Genomic DNA, 15,444 nt, shown 5'->3' with positions numbered 1-15,444 from the left:
TAGCTCCCAGTAGCCTCTGTGGCTGATGTCATTTCCTGTCCCTTAAGTCAAGAGATACTACTAAACAGAGCGTTCTGAACAGGGCTGTTTTGGCAGGGTGATTGAACTGCTGTGGTGATTCATCCTAATGGTATTTTGACCAAAGCATGTCACAGACATGTTCATTAGGACACCAGGGAACTAGTTTAACTTGGAGAAATACGGTATAGTATGACTCCTTTAAAATTGACAACATGTGCTGGAAACAAGGAAACATTTACTGATATTGTAAATCAAAGGGGGAAAATACACTTCCATCAAATAATTTCGTTTTTTCTTCTTCTTGCAACCAACAGCTTCACCCCCTGGTTGTTATTCAGCATAATTTTTCTACCTGGTTGTCTTCCTCTGGCAAACCAGAAGACCATTTTTATTTTTTACAATCCATGTCCCCAACACATTAAGAAAAAGTAGGAGTGGACGAAGGAGTCCTAAGGATATGTCGAATTGTTAAACGCAGGATCTTTACTATGGTTTGGATCTGTGACTGTGCACATGGTCAAGAGTATTTGTGTTGAAGAGTGGAAAACATCATTGATGCCGAAATCATTGTAATCACTCACATTCAAAAAGAAAGACAATGAAATTACACATCATGTTAAAATTACTGAAAGCCATCCTGCTTTTCAGCTCATTGAGTAATATGCATTCTAATTCTTGCAGTTGTAATGACTGCCAACAATAATGATATAAAACATAATGCAATACTATATATACCCTGTGTGCAGAACCTTAAATATTCGTGTTTTGTCACTATTTTAACAGGAAGAAATTCCAGGTCAAAAGTGAAAACAAAGACAGAACAAACTTAAACACACACAGTCTAGGCTGGCACCAACCATTCATTCAAGGCTCAATATCAAGGAGAAATGGAGTCGACTGACAACAACATCCGCTGACTAAATGTGGAGCAGGTAAAATATTATTCTCTGCTGTTTACTTCACACACTCGCTGCCTTTTAATCCCTAATCCCTCTCTTAGCCCTCAGACAACACAGGCCAGCAGGTCCATTGTATGGAATTCCACGTTGCTCTCTCAAGGTGTGTGATTAACCCCTACTGTACAGAAGAGCAAACACGACATCAAAGGCCGTCACAGAGGGTGTCTGCAGGTAACAGGGTCAGCGCGAGGTGAGGGGTCAGTCGCAGGCTGACAGAGCAGCTGCTTTAATCCAAGGAGAAGAAAAAAAAGTCAAATGTTTTTTTCCCATGTTTGCGCCCTCTTTGCCTCAAGTGAAATTAAACTTTTGCACTATAAAACCAAATAGTCCCCGAGTGCCTGATGAAAAATGACCCAACACACGGTGCCGCGTCTCATTATGTGATCAAGTGGACAACACATATTCATCAAAGGACTGGCTGAGTGAGTAATCTACTAGTCTGAGACACAGTGTCGGCACCTTATTTGTCTAGCGTGCAAAAGAGAAGAAATTCACCTCTATAGTTACTTATACACATTGTATGGAAAGTATGTATGTATAAAACCTATAACACACATACTTTCTGATATAAAAAGTAAGGCATTCAATGACTGACATAATGGACATTAACATTAGTATTTGCTCACAGTGCTGCATATTTCACACAAATTCAAGAATCTAGTTATTTTCTCTTTGATGTATGTTTTTTCCTTAATTTCTTATTTGTATATTTAGGACTCACCTCACCACTCACCGAGCGCCATCATGACCCTCAAAGGATAAGTGAAATGCAGAGTGAACGGACAGACTTTAAAGTTCAGTTTACAATAGAGTTTACATTTTTACAGTGGTCAAAAAAATGTGTTTTGTGCCCTGGGACTTTCTTAACATATATATATATATATACATACATTTATATATATGTATATACATATATAAAAATAACAGCCACGTTTCAAAATAAAGCTGTACATAAATAAAACAAATACATATTAAATTAAATTTTGTTTTTAGTGTCATGCATCTTACTGCCTCGCTCATGTTTCACAGAACCAGGGTGAATTCCTTAACCTAAAGTACCGTCTCGCTTTACTAGCGTAGCTGTTTTGCTTCCAAGTTCCCTCCATCAATTGTGATGTCAGATTTGTAAAAACAACACAGGGCTAATGTGAGAAACACAGAGAGTCGTACGGAGCCAAAAGTCTTAACCAGCAGTGTGTGAACTCATTTGACGATGGTTTGATTGTAAAGGACATTTGTTATTTAAAATTCACACACTACAGCTTTAAACATCGAGTTTACCAATATAGGACATAGTTATTATTGTTCCAACCTTTGCTTTTATACTTTTACCTTTAGATAATCAATGTCTGGCATGTTTATAGGTGATATTTTGTTTCTTTTATAGTTCCATTTAAATCTTTGAACTCCAGTGTTCCGGCGTAAATGAAGGGCAAAAATCCGAAAAGAGGAAGTAAGTTGTAAAGACAAGTGCAAACTCCATGATAACGTCATTGAATAATGAAAACCACAACGTGTCGTTGAGAACAACGTGGTAACTGGTCATGATTCAAATGTATTTTCGGCTTGAATTTCCAAAAACTCATTATATATTAATGGGATGCTTAACATTTCTGCAAAATGACACAACACCTTTCGCTGTTTTCTGCAGCTTTGTAGCATCACGCTGTGAATTTTCCGTACTCTCAGTCATTTCACATTCATATTTGTGTGATTGCTCCATTTAGCAGGTGTTTGCGTCCATGTGAGGTAACGTCAGGAGGTGATGTCACTGTCTATAAACAGAGAGAGAGGGAGACAGAGTCAGCACGCACACCCTAACACACACACACACACACACAGTCACACCTCTTCCCACTAAAAGGGAGTTTTAAAAGACCACACAAAAACAATTTACACTTTGCCTTTCTCCACATAAACACTGCTGCTATTAATTTAGCGAACTGTGCCTGTGTATTGCTGTGAGTTGATTTTGGAGAAAAAAGATAATTCAAACGCTCTCCTCCTCCTCCTTCTTCTCTTCCTCCTTCTCCTCCTCCTGCTGCTGCACTAATTGAGTGATTCAGAACAGGGCTCAGACTCGCCGGCCCTGCGACTCTATCTGACTGGGATATTATCAGAGTTGCTGTCAGACCAGAGTCCAGAGCAGCTTGAGAGGAATGCAGCTTACAACTGTGGGCCAGCAACAGACCCTTCACTGCAGACTCTCCATTCCCCCCTTCCACCACCACCACCATCACCACCACCACCACAGCCCAATCAGTCAACAGGGCCCCAGGGGCCATTTTCAAAAACAATCACTCTCTCTAAGTAGTCAAGAGGTGCCAGGGCTAATTATAAACAAACTATTGATGTTATAGCAAAGGATTGTGCTCGACTGTGCCAGTGCAGTAAATGTTTGTGCGCGCGTGTGTGTGTGTGTGTTAGCATGTGGGGATGTGTGTGTGTGTGTGTGTGTAGGGTCACTGGAAGGTTCTGCTTGACAGAGCATTTAATTGGCCATTTAACAGACCTCACCCGAAGTGAACGCTGCATAAGACACCAAATGACAAGACTCCAAATGACAAGTGCTCAAATTTTGCTGGAACAAACCGCAAGAAAACTGTAAATCTATTGCTCAAGTCCCAGTAATAATACCTTTTTTTTTTTGCCAATGTTAAGTAAACTGAAAAGATTTCAGAGAGAACTCACCCTGTCAAACGATTCCACGTGGCCCTCCAAACAATATCAAGTTAGAATGAGTCATTTATGTATAGTTTTTTTATTAATAGTTCATAAATGTTTTTATTGTGAACTTAAAAATGTTGAAACAACAACAAACAGTTTTACTTAGAAATTCTTCAATCCAATCCAACTTTATTTGTAAAGCACTATATAACAACCACAATGGACCAAAGTGCAAGACAGAGAACAATAGATAGAAGACAGACTTAAGTACACATAAGAAAGGAATACATTAGGTTAAAACAGAACAATAAAAACTTCTCTGAAATACTGTCACAGATGGCCGCCAAATTTAAAGTAGACTTCCTGTTGAGTTGAGACTGTGGTCTCAATGGACTTTTTAAAAATGCATTTCTCTTATTTTATAAAATGTTCCACCAATATTGTTCTTGATGGCATATTATCACCCACTCCTACTGAATACTTACTTTTTCCCGAAAAAAGTTTAGGGTCTTTGTTTTCACTTGACTGGCCCCCTCCTGAGCAGGCTAGACTCTCTGTGGCCCCCAGGTCATTTGAGTTTGAGACCCCTGGAATTAAGGATGAGTCTTCATTTGAGTTTATGTTATCAAAATAAACTTAAATATATTATACAGTGAAACACCATATGTAATATGGTAACATTTCATCAGATTAGACATTTTCAAAAATACTTTTTTGGGCACTATATTGATCAGTAATCCATAATAACTTCTCAGTTTACAACCTTTCAACTAAATCTCCCATTGGATTTTTCACATCTACTTTGCATAGACATATATTCCAGTCAGGAGAAACTGCTTATGCTTCAAAGAAGGCAGATTTAAAAAAAAAAAAAAAGAGTATTTCAAACAATAAACAAAATAAAATACAGGTCAAGGTCAGCAGACTTCAGAGATACAGAAATTGCTGAGTTCTTCTGTTCAGAGGGGTATTTTAATAACATACTGTTGAAACTCATTAACCAACCATTTTTAGAGATCTGCCTGCAGAAAACTTTAACACTGAAGCATTAAAACACATTAAATATGCAGGAATAGGGTTAGGAGATGAGAGCCATGATTTTGACATGATGGTGGTGCTGGATGAAAACCTAAATGTCACCAAAGTCCATCCATCTAGTTTGGTGTGACTGTTTGTTCTGGATTTTTATTTCAGTCCATCCAATAATTAAGGAGCCATTTCACTAAAAAAAACATAAACATCAACCTCATGGAGGCAGTGACGAGGGGTCATAAGGAGGCCTCGTCCTCAGGGGAACACGAAAGTCTTAATGTAATTTGTTGGCAGTCCCTCAAACAGTTGTTTAATGGTTGACCAAACTGCTGGTGCCATCCCTAGAGCCATGCTGCTAGAAAGAGTAAAAAGTTGTGTTGAGCACATGAAGCACAAGCTTAGTCGAGGGTCATTAACTCCACAGTGGCTCCCAGTGAATCTGGTTTCACCTCTGAGTGCCGCGACTGCAGCCAGCCCCACTTTTAAAACAATGTATTTAGGTCTAAATCATGCGATAAGGCTGCACGCTGCTGGTCTGTGCTGTGTGACGAAGACAGAGAGCAGAGTGACAGACGCTTCGCAGAGCCAAAATGTTCCATCCTCCTCCGGTTAAAACAACAGCTTTTTCAGAGGAGCTATCGCACTATGACACATGGTCTGATCCAAGAGCGCCGTATTTATTTTGGTATGGGCTACATTTCTTTCCTTTAAGTAATGAATTAAGAAAACACTGGGCCCTGGCGCTGGGATGTGGAGATGTGTGGGAGAGAGCTGCATGCACCGTCTCACTGCAAACGGGAAAGGAATGGTGTACGGGGGGGGGGGGTTCAGGGAAAGCGCGAGGTATCCAAGGATTGGAGCATTCTCTCATCCTTTCATGCTCCTATCCTCTCTTTTTTCTTGTTTTGACCCGGGCACTTTTTTTTTTTGCTCTGCTGAAGTTATGTTTTCAGTCCTCTGTCCCAGAGAGACGGCCAAACTCTGGAGCAGTGGATGAAGTGGGAGACAGCGAGAAGTGGACTTTGAGAGAGTAGGGGGATGTCCCTGTGAACGGTCCAAAAACACATGAGCAGAGAGAACACAGAAACGCGATGTTTTTACCATGTTTTAATAAATGATACTCCCCGGATTGTTATAAGGGTTCAATACAAGTGTGTTTGTCATCGCGTCGGACAGTCAAAAGAGGTTCAGGAACAGCTCCCTCCTCTGCACATGCACTCTAAAGCAGAACACCTTCTGCAGAGGGGTTAAACAAATGTTAGTGATGTGATAACCAGCCTGTTTATTGAGGGGCCTCCAGAGGGACAGCTAGTAGGCCTGCTTGGGTTTCCTCTTTGATGATGTCATAGCACAAGCCCACCAAAATCAGGCACCGATTTACCTCAGTCCTCAGACTTTGCTGCATCTAGAATAATCATGATGAATGAATGAATGAATAAAAAAAAGTGTGACATCGTGAGGGCACCCTTGGAGAACAACACAATGGCAATGCAGGAAACAAACAAGTGCATTTACATGATGTTGACATTTATTTCCTCAAAGTTGGACTGAAGCAGTGAGGTACTACTGCATGCATGTTCAGTCAGACTCAAGCAGGTCAGGTCAGAGCACATGTTCCACAGTTGCTTTAACCCAGAAATAATATAAGGAAATGGCACACAGAAGAAGACAACAGCAAGAAGAACTTCTACTAATGTTTTTGGAGTGACAAGTTTTTGTTTTTGTTCTGTTTTCTTAGAAAATGATATATTTTTTAAGTTAATGCATGGTAGAAAGACAAGGAATGATGCTTGACATGCTAACAAGTAGCCACCATAAACTTTATTGTTGTGTGTAACATAACCAGAAAATGTGTGAATGGGGTACATCACCACCGAAAGTAGCAGAGACGGACCTTCTTCACTAAATAAGTCGGTTCCCTGCTTTTTCCTGTACTCTGGGACAAGGACAAGTCCTCTTGAACTAAGTCAAACTGCGGTTGTAGCTCGACTTAAAGCTCCAGTGTGTAATTTCTGTCGCCTAAACACAGCTAGTGTTTAGACTAAAATCGAGCTTGTCTTAATCAGACTAGCATACCTGGATTACTCCTGCATGGATACACTTAGTCGGACTGGAGTAGGACTTGGCATTCTGCGCATGCAACAACATTTCCTGGAACCTGACCTGGAAGTACAACAACTCAATGGCACTGATGAGCACAAAAGCTATGATCCACTTTTGAAACACACAGAACCACAGCACGATCCACAATGTTTTTCTGTCACGTAAAGCTCAACAAGAAATTCCGATATGCACTAGCTTATAGAAAGATACTGCGCCACCTACAGAGGCGGAGTCAGACTTTACACGGCACTTGGCAAGTTGTCCGATTGCCTGTCTTAGTCGGACTATGGCCTTAGCCATGAATGTAAACGTTCTGACTCTGTGTCTCCACAGACACAAAAACAATACACTGCTGTGTTGAGACTCTGTGGAGTTGAGAGGTTTAATCAAACATTGTGTGAACTCATCTGACAATGGTTTGAATGCAACGGACATTCGTTTATATTTAAAAATTACGCACTACAGCTTTAACTGTGCATTAAAAAAAAAGGAGTGAGTGTATGTGTCAGCTCACGCTCTCTACAGCTGTGAAGGGTCCCGTTCTGCATAAATACATTGTGACAGCTGATGTAAAATGAGTGTAATTCAACCCCTGATTTGCTCTGAATTCAAGGCCAGGTTCATTTTAATCTTGCCAAATAAGTCACAAGTCAGCCAGTCTGTATCCTTCTTTGTTTAAACTAACAAAATTACAGCAAGTATGTTTTCATTTTCCTCAGACTGATGAATGAAAGGAATTAAGCCACTTGAGGAACAATATGAAACATGTTTGTCCATGTTTTATTTTGCAAATGTGGTACATTTGGATATTGTCTGTCCTGAGCTGTAGGCTGGAGTCTGTCCCAGCAGACGTTTTTCAAGTGGCGGAGCACAAGTCTGGATAGGTCATCAGTCATTTTTAGTATCACTAGGTTGTTTTTGTTCACTTTTTTTTTTTATTATTTTTTTTTAATGCTAAATTAAATTGTTATTGTGTAGAGGGAGACTGTTTTTGGTTTGCTTCTTCTATCTTGTATCATCACAGGGCAAACATTCCCACCTCTGGGAAATTCAGGATTGCCAATTCACATAATCCGCACGTCTGCAAGTAAATGAAGTTCATCCAAAGATGAAGAAATGTTATCATCGTGGTGCTGCAGTGCAAAAAAAAAATGAAAGCACATTCGACACACATTTTAAAAGAAAATGTTTAAAGATTGTCAGCTATTTATATGTCACACATACATCCATATACTGATTTTTCCAATATGTACATAAATCCAAGTTTTTTATTACTACTTGTTGTGTGTGTTTATTTCATGTTCGATATGCTACATATGTGCACCATGTTGAGAAAAAAAAGTGCTGTATAATAAAGCTTTAATATTAATATTATGATTACCTCACAAATCTGACGCATAAACACCACAGCAGAGAACAATAGGTGTTATTCACCGCGTGTGAGGAATGAAAGAATGTGTCACTTTCCACAGAGATCTATTCGGCTCCAGAGTTTTCTGAAATACTTCACGTAAATTCCCCTTCTGCATTTAATGTCTTCACTCTCTCCCTTTTCCTGTTTCCCAGTGAAAAAGAGGGTGAGGCCTGGAGGTGAGTTTCAGTTCAGAGTTGAAAAGGGCACCTCTGAAAAACACTGGCAGGTATTCAACAAGTGTGGTGCATTTGTGATAACAGGCGAGTTGACTCGGCGCTCACGAGCACTGGCTGTAGACTCAGTGTTACTGAGAGAGAGAGAGAGAAAAAAAAAGGGCAGAGACAGATATGGAGTGTGTCTGCTGTCAAGGTCAGTTTGTCAGTTTGTGTGCAGACTCCTTTACTTCAGCTAACATGGACACAGCAGAGCTGCATTGCACCCAAGTAGCAAACTATCTGTGCATGTACTCGGGTTGAATTCTGCAGTGTAAGTGAAAGCTTGACCTCATAACTGCTTAGTGTTAATACTGCAGGAATTCACTGGAATTTTGTTTTCACAAATGAGGACAGGAAAGGGTAACAGTGGAGGCATAAATCAGGATTTCTTTTCCCTCTGTCCTCAGAATAAGTGAACACATGAGTGTAATAATAAACATGTCAGACAAAGATTGATGTTGGATGGGCCTGACTGAGGGCACGTAGTGGCTAATTCGTGCCCATCTCGGGCACCGGCTCTCAGTTCTCTCATGCACAATTCCCACATTATTCTGGGGGCGAAGCAGGAAGAAATGACAGACGTAATTTCCCTGCGATCAAACATTGTTGATCCGTACGTTAACGCGGCTGATGCAATCTGTCCCGAGCACAAAATAATTGAATGTGCTGAAATTGGGAACTATTTTGAGGTATTTCCTCTCTTCAGAGCAGCGGGGCAGATTGGCTTAATTAAGGAGGGAAAAACAGGAAGTTTTAAAGTCATGTCTATAATTAATTGGACGCCTCAGCCAAAGGGTCTGCCTGGTCAGGGGAGCACAAGGAAGCCGCTCTGTTGTTGTATTCAGTCACTGGGTTCACATCAGATGTTATGTTTTGTATTATGACATAAATACAACATGGTGTTATTTTGGTAGCCGCCAGTTTGCTTTATATGCCATAAGGCATGGTGGCACTCACACAAACAAGAAAAAAAAAAAATCCAACATGAATAAAATATGAGCGTTTTTACAAGATCAGCTGCAAGTTTATTTGATGATAAAACTGGGTAAGGATAAAGGAAGCGCAGCTGTAATGCAATTACACAGAACAACTCACAAGGCAACTGAAGGAATCAGTTTGACTGTAACAAAACCACTATAATGAAGAGGTCAATAAGAATCAACTGCTGCTATGATTTTTTATTTTTTTTAAACCATGTTTGATAATACACTGATAATTCACTTGAGTGCTACCCACATTCATATCATGGTAACACTTTACAAGGGTCCCTTTATTAACGTTAGTTAGTACATTATTAACCATTAATTAACTGTTTAATAATATATGAACAATCTTTATTATGTAGTACTTTGCATTAGTGAACATTATTAGTCAATGCATTAATAGGCAGTTAATTAATGTTTACTACTCAAGGAAATGCATAACAGTGGTAAATAAGCATTACTTAAACGCTATCAGTTGAAATGTAGTTGAAGAAATCACACAAAGCACATTATTATTAGTAAATGAAAACACATTAAAACAGATATTTACAGAACACCTCAACTTGCACAGAGAAGAACTTTCATGCACAAGCATGAACATCTGAGCTCTTATTTAGTTAAGAACATGGAACAAAAATAACAATATGGTTAGGGGGCCTCTATCAACCCAATCTGTAAAGGCACATTTCCACTAGCAGTCCCAGCTCCCCTCAGCTCACCTCACCTTGGCATGGCTCGGCATGGTTTAGGTTGCTTTTCTACTACAAAAAAAATAATATTCAATGGAATAGTTTTTTTAATCATCAAAAAAGTACTATTACTACTAAAAGTATGACTTTTGGACAACATGGTCACATTTTGGACAACATACTAAAGTATGACGTTTTTTGGCAAATTTTGGACCAAAACATTTTTTTGATGTTTTTGTCAAATTTTGGACCAACATTGTGTTTTTTCAAAAAAAAATCTCACATTTTGGACGACATACTATAGTATGACGTTTTTGTAAAATTTTTAACCAAAACATTTTTCTCAAAAAAAATTTCAAATTTTGGACGACAAGTTTGACATAGTTGACATAGACATACCATAGCATGACGTTTTTGTCATATTTTGGACCAACACTTTTTTTAAATCATCATACTATAGTATGATGTTTTTGTCCAATTTTGGACGACATACTATATAGTATGATGTTTTTGTCCAATTTTGAACGACATACTATATAGTATGATGTTTTTGTCAAATTTTGGACTACAACATTTTTTTCACAAGAATTGTCAAATTTTGGACAGCATACTATAGTAAGACATTTTTGTCAAATTTTGGACTTAAAATTATTTTTTTCAAAAAGAATTTCAAATTCTATACGGCATACTATAGTATGACGTTTTTGTCAAATTTTGGACCAAACATTTTATTTTTCAAAAAATTGTCAAATTTTGGACGACATATACTATAGTATGATGTTTTTGTCATATTTTGGACGAAAAAATTTTTTTGACACACAAATAAGCTGCCCAAGATGGGACTTGAACCCACAATCCCTTGATCAAGAAGGCAGTGCCTTATCCCTTCAGCCACTGGGACTCTTTCATGTGACGACATTACATTAGATCATTTAAAAAAAAAAAAATATCCACATATCTAATTATAACTGAGCTGTCCAATATGGGTCACGAATGCACAATCCCTGGATCAAGAAGCCAGTGCCTTATCATTAGGGCTCTTTGGGGGCTGTAATACATTGACTTTACATTACATTACCTGACTTTTTTGTAAAATAGTAAAATTTGGACGACATACTAAAGTATGTCTTTTATGTAACTTTTTTGGACAACACACTGTAGTATGATTTTTTTCTACAAATTTTGAACAACATTCTATAGTATGATGTTTTTGTCAAATTAATGACCAACATTTTTTTTTTACAACAATTGTCACATTTTGGATGACATACTATAGTAAGACATTTTTGTCAAATTTTGGACTAAAAATCATTTTTTTTTAAAAAACAATTTCAAATTCTGTATGACATACTATAGTATGACGTTTTTGTCAAATTTTGGACCAAAAATTATTTATTTCAAAAAGTGGTCAAATTTTGGACGACATACTATAGTATGATGTTTTTGTCATATTTTGGATCAAAACATTATTGTTGTCAAATGTTGGACAACACACTATAGTATGATGTTTTTGTCCAATTTTGGACGACATACTATATAGTATGATGTTTTTGTCAAATTTTGGACCAACAATTTTTTTTCACAAAAATTGTCAAATTTTGGACAGCATACTATAGTAAGACATTTTTGTCAAATTTTGGACATAAAATTCTTTTTTTCAAAAAGAATTTCAAATTCTATACGACATACTATAGTATGACGTTTTTGTCAAATTTTGGACCAAACATTTTATTTTTCAAAAAATTGTCAAATTTTGGACGACATACGTATGATGTTTTTGTCATATTTTGGACGAAAACATTTTTAACAAAATGATTAAAAAAATTTGACGACAGTGTATAGTTTGCTGTTTTGGAAGACACATGACTAAGCTGCCCAAGATGGGACTTGAACCCACAATCCCTTGATCAAGAAGGCAGTGCCTTATCCCTTCAGCCACTGGGACTCTACCATGCCACGACATTACATTAGATCATTTAAAAAAAAAAAAGTATCGACATATCTAATTATAACTGAGCTGTCCAATATGGGTCACAAACGCACAATCCCTGGATCAAGAAGCCAGTGCCTTATCATTAGGGCTCTTTGGGGGCTGTAATACATTGACTTTACATTACATTACCTGACTTTTTTGTAAAATAGTAAAATTTGGACAACATACTAAAGTATGTCTTTTATGTAACTTTTTTGGACAACACACTGTATGATTTTTTTGTAAAATTTTGGACCAAAACATTTTTTTCACAACAATTGTCAAATTTTGAATGACATACTATAGTAAGACATTTTTCTCAAAATTTGGACAAAAAATTATTTTTTTCAAAAACAATTCCAAATTTTGGACGACTTACTATAGTATGATGTTTTTGTCATATTTTGGACCAAAACGTTATTTTTGTAAGTAATAGTAATAGTAAGACATTTTTCTCAAATTTTTGACAAAAAAATATTTTTAAAAAAACAATTTCAATTTCTGTACTACATACTATAGTATGACGTTTTGTCAAATTTTGGACAATAAAAGTATTTATTTCAAAAATGGTAACATTTTGGACGACATATTATTGTATGATGTTTTTGTCTTATTTTGAATCAAAACATTATTTTTCTCAAAGTTTGGATGACATACTATAGTAAGACATATTTCTCAAATTTTGGACAAAAAATTCTTTTTTTCAAAAACAATTTCAAATTCTGTACGACATAATTATAGTATGACGTTTTTGTCAAATTTTGGACCAAAAATTATTTATTTAAAAAAAATGGTCAAATTTTGGACGACATACTATAGTATGATGTTTTTGTCAAACTTTGGACCAAAACATCTTTTTCACAACAATTGTCAAATTTTGGACGACATACTATAGCAAGACATTTTTGTCAAATTTTGGACCAAAAATTATTTATTTCAAAACATTTTCAAATTTTTGACGACATACTATAGTATGATGTCTTTGTCAAACTTTGGACCAAAACATTTTTTTCACAACAATTGTCGAATTTTGGACGACATACTATAGTAAGACATTTTTCTCAAATTTTGGACCAAAAATTATTTATTTCCAAAAATGGTCAAATGTTGGATCACATACTATAGTATGATGTTTTTGTCATATTTTGGACCAAAACATTATTTTTGTCAAATATTGGACGACATACTATAGTATGACTTTTTTTGTCAAATCTTGGACAACCTACTATAGCCTGATTATTTTTGTCAAATATTGGACGACATACTATAGTATGACTTTTTTTGTCAAATCTTGGACAACCTACTATAGCCTGATTTTTTTTTCACATTTTTGACGACATACTAGATTATAACTGAGCTGTCCAATATGGGTCACGAACGCACAATCCATGGATCAAGAAGCCAGTGCCTTATCCATTCGGCCACTGGGGCTCTTTGGGGACTAAATTACTTTTTTGTAAAATTGTAAAATTTGGATGACATACTAAAGTATGTCTTTTATGTAACTTTTTGGACAACATATTGTAGTATGACCTTTTTGTCAAATTTTGGACGACATACTATAGTATGACATTTTTGTCACTTTTTGGACTAAAAATTCTTTGGTGACGTTCTTCTGGTGAAGAACGGAAAGAACAGCAACCAATGTAAACAAAAAGAGAGCGGGGGAAACTAAGACAAAACGCTCATACTGCTCCGATAACATAAGGTTAGGCAAGGGCTATCTGATGACATACACAGCACAGCATTAGTAAATGATTAATAAAGACCTAAATTAATTGTTTATTAATGCTCATCCAGGTAACATGTACACCATATAGCGAATGATTAGTGGATGCATTAGTTAGCTGTTACCTAATGCGTATTCACTCCAAATAAACACCATGAGTAAATGATTACTAGAAACATTATTAACAGCTTTTTAATATATTAACTAATGGGTTAATTAAGTAATGCATACATAATGATAACTAATTATAATATCAAACTTTTATTAATGCTTAATAATTTATTAACACATTTTAGTAGCAAATATTAATTAACTGCTTATTAATGCATTCACAAATATGTTAACTAAGACATTTTTGTCAAATTTTGGACCAAAACATCTTTTTCACAACAATTGTCAAATTTTGGACGACATACTATTAAAGACATTTTTGTCAAATTTTGGACCAAAAATTATTTATTTCAAAAAATTTTCAAATTTTTGACGACATACTATAGTATGATGTTTTTGTCAAACTTTGGACCAAAACATTTTTTTCACAACAATTGTCGAATTTTGGACGACATACTATAGTAAGACATTTTTGTCAAATTTTGGACCAAAAATTATTTATTTCAAACAATTTTCAAATTTTTGACGAAATACTATAGTATGATGTCTTTGTCAAACTTTGGACCAAAACATTTTTTTCACAACAATTGTCGAATTTTGGACGACATACTATAGTAAGACATTTTTCTCAAATTTTTGACAAAAAAATATTTTTAAAAAAACAATTTCAATTTCTGTACTACATACTATAGTATGACGTTTTTGTCAAATTTTGGACAATAAAAGTATTTATTTCAAAAATGGTAACATTTTGGACGACATATTATTGTATGATGTTTTTGTCTTATTTTGAATCAAAACATTATTTTTGTCAAATTTTGGACGACATACTATAGTACGACATAGTTCTCAAATTTTGGACAAAAAATTCTTTTTTTCAAAAACAATTTAAAATTCTGTACGACATAATTATAGTATGACGTTTTTGTCAAATTTTGGACCAAAAATTATTTATTTAAAAAAATGGTCAAATTTTGGACGACATACTATAGTATGATGTTTTTGTCAAACTTTGGACCAAAACATCTTTTTCACAACAATTGTCAAATTTTGGACGACATACTATAGTAAGACATTTTTGTCAAATTTTGGACCAAAAATTATTTATTTCAAAACATTTTCAAATTTTTGACGACATACTATAGTATGATGTCTTTGTCAAACTTTGGACCAAAACATTATTTTCACAACAATTGTCGAATTTTGAACGACATACTATAGTAAGACATTTTTGTCAAATTTTGGACCAAAAATTATTTATTTCAAAAAATTTTCAAATTTTTGACGAAATACTATAGTATGATGTCCTTGTCAAACTTTGGACCAAAACATTTTTTTCACAACAATTGTCGAATTTTGGACGACATACTATAGTAAGACATTTTTCTCAAATTTTTGACAAAAAAATATTTTTAAAAAAACAATTTCAATTTCTGTACTACATACTATAGTATGACGTTTTTGTCAAATTTTGGACAATAAAAGTATTTATTTCAAAAATGGTAACATTTTGGACGACATATTATTGTATGATGTTTTTGTCTTATTT

The sequence above is a fragment of the Microchirus variegatus genome (assembly GCF_963457635.1).
Source record: "Microchirus variegatus genome assembly, chromosome: 5".
Taxonomy (NCBI): domain Eukaryota; kingdom Metazoa; phylum Chordata; class Actinopteri; order Pleuronectiformes; family Soleidae; genus Microchirus; species Microchirus variegatus.
The sequence above is the reverse complement of the archived record's forward strand: the minus strand, read 5'-3'. Positions refer to the sequence as shown.